Below are 16,567 nucleotides of genomic sequence, written 5' to 3' on the forward strand. Positions count from 1 at the left end.
AAGCACAAGCTAAACTGATTGGTCGGAGCAAGTCACACGTGCAAACAAATTAAGCTTCTCAGCATGGGGTCCATTTACTCGCGCATTTTGCTTAATGACTACACTTCAACTACGCCTTCTTACCCCGCCTAACCCAATATCACATTTTTACAAACCATAGAGCCGCCTTTTTCAGACGGCTAACGTCCTCCTACCTGAGAAGGCAGACAGACAGTTCCGGCTTAGACAGCACCGACCTATAGATTTTTTGTTTTTTAACGTGTCTGACAAGTAACACTTGTAGATTCTGCTCGTTTCACTCTCGCTCAATAACAATCCTACCTCACTCTCTCTTTGTCACTCTACAAAAATCTTTTTCCTTCATCTCTTTCTTCCTTCCTCTTTCACTCACTCGCTCACTCACTCACACACACGCACACACACACACACACACACACACACACACACACACACACACTCCCTCTCTCTCCCTGTCTCTCCCTGTCTCTCCCTGTCTCTCCCTGTCTCTCCCTGTCTCTCTCCCTGTCTCTCTCCTTGTCTCTCTCCTTCTCTCTCTCCCTCTCTCTCTTCCTCTCTCTCTCTCTCCCTCTCCCCCTCCCTCCCTCCCCCTCCCTCTCTCCCTCCCTCTCTCCCTCCCTCTCTCTCCCCCTCTCTCCCCCTCTATCTCCTTCTCTCTTTCCCTCTCTCCTCCTCTCCCTCTCTCTCTTCCTCTCCCTCTCTCTCTTCCTCTCCCTCTCTCTCTTCCTCTCCCCCCTCTCTCTCTGTGAACAATTTGGCTAGTTTGTTACTTTCTACAACTTAATATTTCTATTATCATATGCTTGCTAACTTACGGCTAACAGACAGCAAAGGAGGAAATTAACGCTAAGCAGTTTACATACATATGTACATAATACATGCATAAATACATACATATATACATACACTTACACAAATACACACCTACCTACCTACCTACCTACCTACCTACCTACCTACCTACCTATCTATCTATCTATCTATCTATCTATCTATCTATCTATCTATCTATCTATCTATCTATCTATCTATCTATGCATACATGCATAATATTTAGAGAAAAGCATTTAAATTAGAAGTGATTACGTTATATGAAACGATTAAAAAATACAACACAAATGCATATATACGCACATTCATTCTCATATTATACAGCATATATGCACATATACAAATTATACAGTATTGTGTAACATACGTTCATACAAATACACATATATACATGCATGCATACATAATACATACATACACATGTTAGCACATAAATGCTCATGAACACATACACACATGCATACACATATACATACGCATACATTATTACATGTACTACTGTTTACATAAAGTGTAACCACAGAACTACAGAGTGTGAGACCAATATTCCGATGAATATTCTCTCAATCAGGTAAGCAGTTCTATTGCTTATATGCTTAGGTGTCCGTCTGTCTGTCTGTCTGTGTAATCACTTCGAATGCATTCATTCATACATACATACATACGTACATACATACACATCTATCTATCTATCTATCTATCTATCTATCTATCTATCTATCTATCTATCTATCTATCTATCTATCTATCTATCTATCTATCTACCAGTCTTTCTATCTATCTATACTAAATATATATGTATGTAAATATGTATATGTGTGTATGTGTGTGTGTATATATATATATATATATATATATATATATATATATATATATATATATATATATACATATATACTTTATACTTTATATATATGTATATGTATATGTATATGTGTGTATATATATACATATATTATGATTGACCGTTGACTGGACACTATTCAATTTTTTTCTCTCCGTGTTTTTCTCCTTGTCTCCGTATTCTTTCTGTTGAAGAGCGTAGCTCGAAACGTCAAAGACTTTCCGTATTCCCGAGCGTCATACTAATACATCCTTTGTTATTTACACCACCTGTCCTCGTCTGTTGTTGTTTTTTCGTATATTCTCCCATATATATATATATATAGTCTTTTACTTGTTTGAGTCATTTGACTGCGGCCATACTGGAGCATCGCCTTAAAAACGGTTTTTAGTCGAGGAAATCCACTCCAGGACTTATTCTTTTTTAAAGCCAAGTACTTATTCTATATATATATATATATATATATATATATATATAATAATAATAATAATAATAATAATATAATATAGGATAAAATCTTTATAAGAATTTATCAAGTAGTCAGCGTGAAAACCCCCAATATATATATATATATATATATATATATATATATATATATATATATATATATATATGTATGTATGTATGTATGTATGTATGTATGTATGTGTGTGTGTGTGTGTTTTCGTATCTGTGTTTGTCTCCTATCATTGCATGACAACCGGTGTTGGTGTGCTTACGTCCCCGTAACGTAGCAGTTCGGCAAAATTAACTGATAGTATAAGTACTAGACTTAACAAAACATAAGTACTAGGGTCGGTTCATTCGACTAAAAACACTTCAAACCGGTCCCCAGCATGGCCACAATCTAATGACTGAAACAAGTAAAAGATAAAAGAGGATAAATATTCTTTATGTTGCATGTCTCGTTTCTCTGTTTTTTTCGTTGTTCGAAAAAAAGTTCGTTTTCTGTCTTCGTCTTTATGTTTTCGTTTCTCATTGTGTTTAACGTTTTTTGTGATGTCCTGTACCCATACATGCATGCATGTATACATATAGATGTAGGTATGTACATATATGTATGGATATATGCATATATTTGTATATTATTTATGTTGTTATTATATATATATAATACAAAGAATATATATGCATGTATACACACATATATGTACATACTTACATCTACATGTGTATATAGATGCATATCAGGGTACAGCAGGTTAGAACAATGAACTGCAGACAACGGAACGAACACATAGGAAAACAGATAGCCACTTGGAATTAATCCTTCGTCAGCTGCCTCTATTCTAACTAGACGTTTCGAAGATAAGGCAGAACATGCATGTATACATACACACATACACACGTACATTCACAAATATAGCTACTTATGCAGATATATATGTATGTACATATGAAGGCACGTGGCTTTGTAGTTAGGCTTTTGCACTCAAGATCACTAGATCGTGGGTTCGATTCTTAGATCGGACGACGCGTTGTGCTCTTGAGCAAAACACTTTCTTTCACGTTACTCTAGTCCTCTTATCGACCGTGGAGGGTTTTGGATGTTGGCCTGCTTGCCTAGCCAGAGGGGTGGCGTCATTCGAAGGTAAAACGATGCAAAAGCGCATTATGACCAGCGATGTGTAACAACATCGGATAGTGATCCCTTGATATGTACATATATATACATACATAGAAGAATCGATGTATGCATACATACACACACGCATACACATACACCTCACCTACCCACATGTATGTATGTATGTATGTATGTATGTGTGTATGTATGTATGTATGTATGTATGTTTGTATGTATGTATGGACGTACGTATGTATGTATGTGCAGATGTGTATGATTTCTCATGCATATCTAGACATTCTCATATATATTTAAATGGCAAGTTCTACAGATTTTTACAATTCCAGTGATCGACTGGTTCTATGTATGTATGTATGTACGTATGTATGTATGTATGTACGTATGTATGTATGTATGTATGTATGTATGTATGTATGTGTGTGTGTGTGTGTGCATGCGCACGCGTGTATATATCTACTACATTTGTGGAAAATCGGTGTGTGTTTGTTTGTGGCGTTGTTAGCTAACTCCTCCTACATCATTTTATTGATTTTGATGAAACTTGACAGATGAGTAGAACTCATGTCTGGAAACGCGTGACTTACTTAGATTGTTGAAAAAGAAAAGATAATACGGCCCTGGAAGGGATCTTTATATCTACCTCATATAACTAATCTTTTTTAAACACCCAAGGGAAATAACCCATAGTATCTGTACAATATTTTTTCTAAACACTCAATGGAAATAACCCATAGTACCTGCATTTGCAGTTATTAGATTTTAGTGAAGCGATCAGTATTTGATTCTCACGATCAGCGGACCGAATTCTGCATTTCACGACTCACAGTTTTCAACTGCTAAACCTTATTATTGCACTTTTTTTATGCATTTACACTATTAATGCCAATAACTCCGACAATTCTGCATTTTTCCAGTTAAAATTTTCCGATGACAGTACATAAATTTTTGATTCCAGATTCAGTGGACCGAATTCTGCATTTCACGACTCAGTTTTCAACTGCTAAATCTTATTATTGCACTTTCTTGATGCACTTTCAATGCCCATAACTCTGATAATTCTGCATTTTCAAGTTAAAACTTTTCGATGACACTACATACATTTTTGATTCCAGAATGTATTTAATAAGTGTGTCCCAATACAATGAACTCATACTTTAAATGCTTAAAATTCTTAAAAAAATGAAACCAAATTTCCACACCACATTCAACTGGGACACCCTATATCAATACTTATTTTACAAATCATAATATTTATAATGAATAGGTCTGTATGTCCAGGTTCAACAAAAAGAGTACTCCATCTAACGAGAGTTAATATTGATTTCTATGACCACCTCACATGTAAGTAGAGCCGTCGCTAAGCCCCTGCAACCCTTGCAGTCGCAGGGGGCTTCCGCGGTTGAGGGGCCCCATGTTAAGATCAAAGTACGTAGATGAGTCATTTATTTACTTTGGTTAGGATGTTGAACAAGAATTAAACTATGTTAAATGAAAATTTCAAGAAATAAAAGGGTAATACATTTTACCTGCAAAAGTTCTTGTAAAAATATTACATTGTACCACGAACGTGTACCAGACTTTGTGGATTGTCTATGATATCTATTGGACATGAACTTATAAGATCTGTTTCCTTATATGCTATCCAATCCTAAATCTTAGCTTGATTATTCTAAACTGATCGATGATTTCGCAAAGCGAAAAGTGCGCCGTGTTTGTCCTTGAAAGTTGCCTGGATTATAAAAGTGCTCTTTTATTCATATCTGGAAGTTTTACTTATTGAAATTTGTAATAGGTATAAAGAAAGTTAACTTGTACTTTTAAATATGTTCTTTAGAATATCACGAAATATTGAACTTCAGATAGAATAAAGAAAAATATAGTTATGAATAAAGGGTGAGTAGATTATGAATTTTTATTGAAGGGATGGGGCCTCGAAGCAAAATTTTGCAGCGGGGCTCTAAAAGTCACGCGACAGAGCTACGGCTCACGCTACCAACAGTTTCACGGACATGGAACCCGTGTGCGTTCTTCAGGAGGCAGCCATACCATCGAACTTAAGCAGTTTAAATACTGGACCAAATTTAAAAACAGCCTCGTATTTAAATTCGGTGCAGTATTTAAACTGCTTAAGTCCGATGGTATGGCTACTGCTTGAAGGACGCGCATGGGTTTCATGTGCGTGAAACTTTTAGTAGCGTAAGCCATACATGTGAAGTGGTCATATATATATATATATATATATATATATATATATATATATATATATATATATATATATATATATATATATGTATGTATGTATGTATGTATGTATGTATGTATGTATGTATGCATGCATGTGTGTATGTATTGAATGTGTGCGCGTGTGTGTTATGTATATCATAACTAGTACATTGGTCGACTAATCATTATAGTGGAAGCTAACTGGCTAATGACTCATACAGTTGTTGTTGTTGGCCTCTGTCGCTTACGACATCGAGGGTTCCAGTTGATCCGATTAACGGAACAGCCTGCTCGTGAAATTAACGTGCAAGTGGCTGAGCACTCCACAGACACGTGTACCCTTAACGTAGTTCTCAGGGATATTCAGCGTGACACAGTGTGACAAGGCTGACCCTTTGAATTACAGGCACAACAGAAACAGGAAGTAAGAGTGAGAGAAAGTTGTGGTGGAAAAGTACAGCAGGGTTCGCCACCAACCCCTGCCGGAGCCTCGTGGAGCTTTTGGTGTTTTCGCTCAATAAACACTCAAAACGCCCGGTCTGGGAATCGAAACCGCGATCCTATGACCGCGAGTCCGCTACCCTAACCACTGGGCCATTGCGCCTCCACAACTCATACAGTAGTAGTCGTACGTCTAACTACACACACACACACACACACACACACACACACACACACACACACACACACACACACACACACATATATATATATAAATCACTGTAGATAAATCCAAGCAATGACCTCAGGCTCTTCAATACCTGGTGATTGATACAGTTTAAGTCTAATTTGAGCATCCGAAAGGATTTATGGGTGAGGGAATGAAAGCGTTTTAATCCCCAAAAATATTTTTGCATACTCGTGCGAGGTTCAGTTTGTAGAACACAAATTCACACATAAAACAAAGTGCCAAAAAGTGAAACTTTTTCTGACCGGTTACACGGTGTGCTTCGATCCAGGATCCATAATATGTGGGGGAAAGAGAGGGTTTATAGAATTATAAAAAGATTTGTTTATTTTGCACAAACGTATAAATTCACATGCGTAGAACACAATTTCGCCAAGCACAGAATTTTGTCAGTGAACAGGTCGCGGTCTCAAAGCGACGAAAATATTTTGACAAATTAAATTTAAATGTTGAAGTGAATCTGACGGCTTTTGTGTGTTATTTAAATGGCTTATAAACACCCTCCACGCTGCAATTGTTTTCGTTCCAGCACACGATCTCAGATCAGGTCACTTGCTATGCAAGTACATCTCCGTAATTCCTGAATATTCCCAACAATAAAAGTTATGAGGGTTTGTATGCAGTGCTTAAACGAGAATTCCGCCATATAATACTGTATATATATAGAGAGAGAGGGAGATAGACAGATGGATAGATAGATATATACATATGTACAGGTATAACTATATTCATATACATACATGCATAGACATCCTCCAAAGCATAAAAGGTCGGTCAAGATTGTTTATAGAAGACCACCAGTCACCCATGCAAACCGGCGTCCCCTCTCTACGCCACTAATGTTATCCAACGGAAAGGTAAACGCGGATACAGCTTGGCACTAGTGACGTCGCAACTCATTTCTACAGTTGAGTGAATTGGATCAACATGAAATAAAGTATTTTGCCCGGTCCAGGAATAGATCTCACTAACTCATAATTGGGAGCCCGACGCTTTAACCACTGAGTCACGCGCCTTCACCATGTATATATATATATATATATATATATATATAATTTTATTATATGTATTTATTTTCTCCTAATTAATAAATAACTCGGACAAAATAAATTGGTTAATAGATACCAGGGTAGCAAAGATCACAAAATAACTGTGGTGTAACTCCTGTTTATGAGGTAGAAACTCCTTGATATTTTGGGTACTTGAGTATATATAAGTTTAATGAATGGAGTAAAACGCATATGTTAACTGCATACTTTTATTTCCAACATATGTTTCGAAGATTACAAATTATACCTTCCATAGGAATCGGCGATGTTAAAAATGCAATCTTCTCTTCAGGGAAATGCATGGGAATCAGCTTAAACGTAAGACATTTTAACCGAATATGAGAAATATAGTTGGAGAAGGTTATTACGTAATTTATTTGAAAAAACCGTTGGAGATTAGGACGCTACCAGATAGTACGTTGGACAAGAAGGAAAGAAAAGAAGGACAGAAAAAAGAAAAAAAAGAAAGAAAATTCAGAGTATAAAGTTGGGAGATAATAAGATGATTTAAATCCGATAAAAATTGGAGAGGAATGTTATGTAAAAAATGTGATCGTAAAAGGGAGTTAATCTTGTATTTCTACAATAAATGCTGAGAAAAATGTATATAATCATATATACTCATGTATACACGCATATATACACACATACATACTCACACACAAACATACATATACTCGAATAAATACATATATGCAGACATGTATACACATACGTACAAACACACACACACACACACACACACACACACACACACACACACATATATATATATATATATATATAAATATATATATACATATGCATACACACACACACACACACATACACACACACATATGCATATATACAAACATAAACATATACATACATAAACATACATACATCCAACCAAACATATATACACACATGTCCATATATATTTATTATTAATAACAACAAATATATACAAACATATATAGTTTCATACAAAAACATGAATGTACACACACACACACAGATACATATGTACATACAAACACACATACACATACATTCGCACACACATATATATGTGTATATGTTGTTACATGTATGTACATAGATACGCATACGCAATAGTATACACTCCTTAGTACGAATATACATACGGTAGTTGTGTGGTAATTAATAACAAAGCAGAGGGATATTTATCGGAAGGTGATTCTTATATTAGTGAATGAGATATTAAATGATTGATAATTAATTAATAAATAATAAAGTCAATGGGTGGTCTATTAATCTACATAAATGGATTATTTAATTAATTTAGATGTAAAAAAAGTTGGGCTGAAGTAGGGGTTGAATGAGTAAAGATTGCTTAAGAAGAAAAAGTTAATATTATTCACAACTTATTGGGTATTCCTAAAAACAAGATCGTGTGTAAGACAGTTCGGTAACGGGGGCCACAGTATTTTCTTAACGAAACACTTTGAAACTTGGAACACTGATAGAATGTGTCATATAAAACATCTTTTTCTCTTAGTCTTCTTAAAAAAAAAAGAAGAAATCCCTAAGTTATTCCATGTTAAAGTTGTCGTATTTCTGTAATTTCAACCAATCACTGACGTCCATTCAGCCGATATACATTAAGTGCCGACTACATAAACAAACGATTCTGAAACAATTCTATCGGTGATAAAATTATTATTTCCTTGTCAAAAAATGGCTGAAGCATATTGGCAGTAGCTAATAAACCTTTCTATTATAGGCTAACCCTAACCCTAACCCTAACCGTAGGGTTAGGGTTAGGGTTAGGGTAAAACAGCAATTTTAAAAAGAAAAAAAGCAAATAAAACGAAGAAGAAAAAAAGAAAATGAAAAAAGCAAATTTAAAATGAAAAAAAGCAAATAAAACGAAGCTATGGAGATTAAATACGCTTTACACCGCTTAATCAGCCAAAGGAGTAAATGTAAACAACTGAATACTTGTCAGTGATTGGTTGAAATTATCGAAATAAGACAATTTTTTAATAAAAAATAACAACTAATTAATCAATAATGTATTCACCCTTGTTGTTTGCAACTTCGTCCCAACGTTCAACAAGATTTTCAATACCTCGTTGGTAGAAAACACCCGATTTCGACTCGAAAAATTGATCCAACTAAGCTCTCAATTCTGCATCAGTATTGAACAAACTCTGCGCATAGCATTTGAAAGAGATCGAAAAAGGTGGAAATCCGTTGGTGCCAAATCAGGAGAGTACGGCGGGTGTGGCAGCACTTCCTAGCCATGCGTTTGAATGGCTTCCTTGGTCATATTGGCGATATGAGGGCGGGTGTTGTCGTGCAGCAGAAGAACTCCATGCTGAAGATTAGGTCTTTTCTTTTGAATAGCCGTGTTGAGTCGCTCCATCTGTTGAACATAGAGTTCCGCGTTGACAGTTTGGTTCTGTTCGAGCAATTCGTAATGGATAATCCCTTCCCAGTCCCACCATACGCACAACATCGTTACGCGGATGAAGGTCATGTTTCTCGCGCGGTGTCGCTTGTTTATCAGGGTTAGCCATTCCTTACGCTGCTTCATATTGATGTACAGGCACCATTTTTCGTCGCCAGTAACGATTCTGTAAAGAAATCGTTGCTTGTGTCCATGAGTTGAGCGGTGACGAGCAAGCAACTAGTGAAGATCGTGGAGATTTTTGTTGTTGTCACTTAAAGCATGCGGAACTCATGCTCCATATTTCTGAACCTCTCCCATCGAGTGAAGATGCTTCTCTATAGCAGTGTGGGAGTATTCCATTTACTCTGCCAGTTCCCTTGTCGTTTGACGAGATTTTCGTGCAAAAGTTGGTTTAATCGCTCTTCATCGAACTTAACTGGACCGCCAGAACAAGGTGCGTCTTTGAGGTCTAAATTTCCCTTTTTGAACTTGGCATGCCGATCAGCTATGTCACCCTCTCCATACACAGCACAAATGTCGCGAGCAGCTTTTGCGGCCTTAGAACCTTGATTAAAAGCGAAAAGAAGGAGGTGTCGAAAATGCTCGTTTTTCTTAACTTGACATTCCATTTTAATGATCTGAAAATAAACAAAACTTAACTAAAATTAACTAGAAAAAAAAAAAAAAAAAAAGATTCCAAAATGGTTCAATAATAGAATTCTCGAAAAAATAGATTCCAAAATTTAAAATCGCAATAAATTCCAAAATTTAAAAAAACGGCGGGAACTTAGTTGCCAACCCAATATAATCAAATGAAACATAACAGATGATGGGTAAATGCCAACTGGCATTTATCTATCGTCTGTTTGATAATAATACAAGAAGAGGATATACGACTTGTCGGACATCCTAGAGCAGTCAGTGGTTCCCAACCGATTTTTGGCCATGCTCCACCGAATCATTTCTAAAATCCTGATGCCCCCTTGTGATATTTAATTTTTGTTGTTCAAAATTTGGTTAATGTTTACAATATTACACGGAAACAAAATATAAAAACAATAGTGCAACGGACGTAAAGAAAATGTGTAGGAAACGAATATAAAAAAAAATACGCGGAAATCAATGAGGTGTGGAGGACTTCGGATAATTCACAAGATCGAGTTTTCCCCCTCATAACTTTTAGGAAAATGTTTTTTCTTGAATGAAATTTTATATAAATACCTTTCAACCGGTAAAGATTGCGATTATAAAGAAATTTGTGGGAAAATCTTTTCCGAGGGGTGGGAGAGGACTTCGGAAAATTCACAAGATCGAGTTTTCCCCCTCATAACTTTTAGGAAAATGTTTTTTCTTGAATGAAATTTTATATAAATACCTTTCAACCGGTAAAGATTGCGATTATAAAGAAATTTGTGGGAAAATCTTTTCCGAGGGGTGGGAGAGGACTTCGGAAAATTCACAAGATCCGAGTTTTACGCCCATAACTTGGTGACAGTTTATCGTGGATATCGGGTATAAATCCAAATTTTAAATATTCCTCTGAATACTGACGAACTTTTTTACTTGCATAACTTCCAGAAAATGGATATTTTTAATGAAATTGTCTACGAATATGTTATATCGTGTAGATTCCGAATATACAAAATGTTTTGGGGGAAAGTGTTTTAGGAGGGGTTTGGGCGAGGAATTTCTGATTCACCGGAGTCCATTTCAATTCGTCTTAACTTTCAAGAAAATAGATATTTTTTAATGAAATTCTCTACAAATATACCTCGGACTATGTAGATTCCGAGTACATAGGAATTTTTGAGGAAAACAATAAGGGGTATTTTTGAGAATTGTTCCCCTCTCACTGGTGTTTCTGAACAAGTCGTCCGTATTTGTTTCATTTTCTCCGTTTTATGCGTTTGTGCATCCGTAGATTTCTACCACACACACACACACACACACACACACACACACACACACACACACACACACACACACACACACACACACACACACACACACAAATATAATTAAAAAATTCAAACGGGGAATTATTCCATTCAATATGATGTTTATTATAGAGATTATGCAACAAATTATGCTTTGCACTTCTATATTTAACTGTGCGTGTATATTCCTTATTTTTGCTTCTGGTGTCTTCTCCTTTCTATTAGAAACGTTTACCTGGAAATTTACTTAGAGTGAAAAAAAATCGTATGCAACAGATAAGTCGTCTTAATAACATATTTCTGTGTACCAGACATTTAACTGTTATTTTTAACATAACGAGTTTTCTGGTGAGGGCTTCATTTGCCTTCATTGCCTGTTTGTTGATTCAGTAGAAATCTACGGATGCACAAACGCACAGAACAGAATAAATGAAACATAAACGGACGACTTGTTCAGAAACACACGCAAGTGGGAAACAATTCTCAAAAATAGGCCACAATTATTTTTCCCCCAAATTCCTATGTCCTCGGAATTTACATAGTCCGAGGTATATTTGTAGAGAATTTCATAAAAAAATATCCATTTTTTTGAAAGTTAAGACGAATTGAATTGGACTCCGGTGAATTTTCCGAAATTCCTCACACCAATCCCTCCTAAAATATTTTCTCCCCAAAATTTTGTATATTCGGAATCTACATGATATTACAAATATTCGTAGACACTCTATATCTATTTTTCTGAAAGTAATGATCATCCAAAGTCGGCGGGTGGGGCAGAAATCTGTAGATATGCGAAAACGATTTCAGTATAAACTTTCGGAAAATATGCTCAAAAAGAAACAAAAAATATTCCATGAATCTTCTCAGCTGCAAAAGCCTTTGATGAAAGTTTTTTTACCTTTTTGCTGAATTCACAAAACTGAGTGGTGGGAATAAACTGACCTGTTAATTTTCATCTCTGTCCATATATATACGTGTGCGTATGTATATGTGCGTTACCAGTACCATAAATCTCTCTCTCTCTCCCTCTCTATCAGTCTATCTGTCTGTCTCCCTCTCTCTTCTCTCTCTCTTCTCTCTCTCTTCTCTCTCTCTCTCTCTCTCTCTCTCTCTCTCTCTCTCTCTTTCTGCCTTTTTCTCTTCCTTTACTGACGCTACTCCTTACTTCCACTCCGTTTCAACCCATTTCACACCATTCAGTTCTTTCATTCCACACCCCGCAACACCATTTATTGCCCTATCAACACTCTGCAGCACCACATTTTTCTTATGTACCTAGATTTTTTTGTCGCCAGAGATAAAGGAATCACTACTCTTAGACAAACCGCACACGTAAGTCTGTCTCCAGTTTATTTCTCCACAGGGAATTAAGATGGCATTGCTTTCAGTACTGACCAGTTCTATACTACATACACGCATGCACGCACGCACAAACAGACACACACACACACACACACACACACACACACACACACACACACACACACACACACACACGCACACACTCTCTCACACACACAAACACATACCCATCTATAATTACGTATAGGGAGAATTCACGAAAAAACAACAGACGAAGACAGGTGGTGTAAACAACAAATGGATGTATTAGTATGACGCTCGGGAATAGAGAAAGTCTTTAACGTTTCGAGCCTACGCTCTTCAACAGAAAGGAACACAGAAAGAAACAAGGAGAGAAAAAATATATAATTACCTACATGTGTTCACATACCACTAAATCGAAGGAAATAATCTTATTCCCTCTTTAGTGACATTAGATCTTATGAATCTAAAATGTCAAATGTGTCAAAAATTTGATAAAATTGTCTATAGAAGGGATATAAAGATTTTTTTTTAATAACTCATTCTCGAATTGCCCCCTTTCTCTTATTGGTATACTAAACATTGTGTACAAAGGGTATAAATTCAACATAACTCTACGCATGCCTCACCAAAATATTACCATGCACCACCAAAATATTGCCATGCCCCACCGGTGGGGCATGGCAATATTCCACGTTGGGAATTACGGCCCTAGAGTATACCAACAATGTACAATTCAACGTGACACTTCCTATGTGTGTGTGTGTGTGTGTGTGTGTGTGTGTGTGTGTGTGTGTGTGTGTGCGTGCGCGTGTGTATCTGTGTGTATGCATATGTATATACCTACGTGTATATATGTATATTTATATACCTACGTGTGCGTGTCTTTGCGTCTGTATTTGTCCCCCACCACCGCTCGACTATCAGTGTTGGTTTGTTTAGGCCGCCGTTCGGTAAAAAGAGACTGATACAAGAAGTATCGGGCTGAAAAATAATGTTAGTGGTCGATTCGTTCGTTCGACTAAATCTTTTCAAGGCCGTGCCTCAGCATGGCCTCAGTCCAGTGGCTGAAAAAGTAAAAGATAGAAAAATTAACAAGAGATATATACACCCACAGATACGAATACATATGTACATACACATGTGTGTGTGTGTGTGTCTTCGAAGTATTACAATTGACAATATGCAAAGGAAACGAGCATCACACCTACTTACGAGATTAGAACCTCGTATCTACAGTTCTCTAGGTTTTGCTGCTTTATACTTCGAGTCGGAGATCATAGTAATATCATAACATCATATATGATATACGTTAGCCGCCAATTCAGCCTTTTCTGCTCTTTGTCTCTACTTATATACATACGAACGCACACACACATACAGGTATTTGAATTATCCACGTGACATTATTATGATTTGTTCTAGAACAATCCAAAGGAAAATATATTTATCAACAACTATATAAACTGACAGGTCTTCGACTTGTGACTAGTTTGATAAGTGCCGACTCACCAGATTCTTGGATCTTGAGTCACTCTGTTACTTCTGCTAAATATTAATATGTATGTAGGTATGTGTGTGTGTGTGTGTGTTTGTGTGTGTGTTTGTGTGTGTGTGTGAGTGCGCACGTATGCATATAAGTATGCTGGTATATATATATATATGATGCGAATTCAAAAATTTTACAATGTATATATATATATATATATATATATATACTTTATTTAAAAGCAACAGAAATATAACAAAAGAACTGTTACTCTGAGTTTCACGTTCCCGTTCATCGGACAGTACTCCGGTATATATATATATATATATATATATATATATATATATATATATATATATATATATATATATATATATATATATGCACATATGTATATAATATACACACACACATATAAACTTATATATTTATAGACATTATATAGTTTTTTTTTGTCCATTGTTTTATCCATTCGAATGATAGATATTGAATCATGAAATTTTCAATTAGCACAATGTAATTGCTGACAAAATATATAATGTCAAAAAAAAAAAAAAAGATCACTACTCAACTGAAGAACTTTTTAAAAGGAAATGCGTTTTATAATTTAATGGTTTATACTATACTCTTAATAAGATAAAATGTTAAGTGTTTTATTAGGTTATTCATATATCCTTTGGTAGGTCAACCAAAAAGCTTGTGATCATAGACACATTTTCTAATTCTCTAAATGTAGGTTTTAGTTTAATAGTTCTTTTATTACCAATTTTTTTTTGTGAAAAAATCTATTCGCAGCATAACATCCCTTGACAGCTTGTTTCCTTTAAAAGCATTTAAAAGTTTTCCTTCCTTCTTGTACGACTTAAGGCCACATAAAGCTGGCCGCGACTAAATACGGGAGCTGGCAAGTAAATACCAACTTTTTCGAAGCGACATTTCCTTTCAATTGCGCTCTTCATTACTGAAACCAATCTAAACTCATACGACTTAAAACCACAAAAAGCAATCTGTGACATAGTTGATGTAAAAACTCCCTATTCAAAATTTATTACACAAATTTCTTAATATAAATGTATGAACTGTTAAATATGTGTAATTATAATATACCTTTCAACTGCAGTCATTTTATATTCTTGAATACGTATATGTTTGTGTAGACGTGTGTGATTGTAATCATTATTTGCAACACAACAGATAAGAATATGGATGGTAATTCAAATTAATACACTTCTCAATGTTATCTAGTGGTTGTATTTTGAGATGTAACATCGATCATCGTTTATTACTGAAAAAACGCTGGTTAGTTTATGTATAGTTACTGAAAGAACACTGGGTAAATATTTCTTAATATAAATAAAGGACATGTAATAAACTGTTATATTAAAATGTCTATTTATAACATACCTTTCAACTGCAGTCGTTTTATATTCTTGATACACCCAGGCAATAATTATTTTCTCTAATGTGTTTGTATACGTATATGTGTAGGTGTGTGTGATTGTAATAATTATTTTTAACAAAACAAGATAGAATATGGATGGTAAATCAATTTAATACACTTGTCAATGTTATCTAGTGGTTGTCTTTTGAGATGTGACATCGATCATCGTTCGTTACTGAAAGAACGCTGGTTCACACATACAAACATTCACATACTTCTCTTGTACACATGCACACACACACACACACACACACACACACACACACACATATATACTCACTCAGAGTTTAAACGCTTTTTGATTTTTCTTTTCAGCATTGAGTGATCACCATCCCACTTCCATTTCGCACACACACACACACACACACACACACACACACACACACACACACACACACACACACACACACACACACACACACACACACACACATTCAGATACCTCCCTTTTACATACACAGACTTATACTCATACAGAGTCGAAACGCTGTTTGATTTTTTTTCACCCCTTCCTTCCTTATTCATCTTTCACCCTTCCTTTCTCATTCATATGTTGTGACGGAGAAAAACACAAGAGTATTATTATAGTAGATTATTGCTAAGAAAGCGGCGAGCAAGCAGAACCGTTAGCACGCTGGATGAAATGCTTAGCGGTATTTCGCCCGTCGCTACGTTCTGAGTTCAAATTTCGCCAAGTTCGATGTTGCCTTTCATCCTTTCGGGGTTGATAAATTA

The 16,567-nt window shown here is 35.7% G+C and overlaps 1 protein-coding gene across 1 annotated transcript in view; it reads left to right on the top strand.

Annotated features, from left to right (window-relative positions):
- The first annotated feature begins 774 nt into the window (after nt 1-774).
- Nucleotides 775-16,567, top strand: part of LOC106871863 (dual specificity tyrosine-phosphorylation-regulated kinase 4) — a 153,929-nt gene continuing 138,136 nt past the window's right edge. The window contains exon 1 of the mRNA XM_089358793.1: nt 775-1,420. The gene's annotated coding sequence lies outside the window, so the exon portion shown is untranslated. The remainder of the gene's footprint in view (nt 1,421-16,567) is intronic.

This window comes from Octopus bimaculoides, chromosome 10 (assembly GCF_046866305.1).
Source record: "Octopus bimaculoides isolate indiv1 chromosome 10, ASM4686630v1, whole genome shotgun sequence".
Lineage (NCBI taxonomy): Eukaryota > Metazoa > Mollusca > Cephalopoda > Octopoda > Octopodidae > Octopus > Octopus bimaculoides.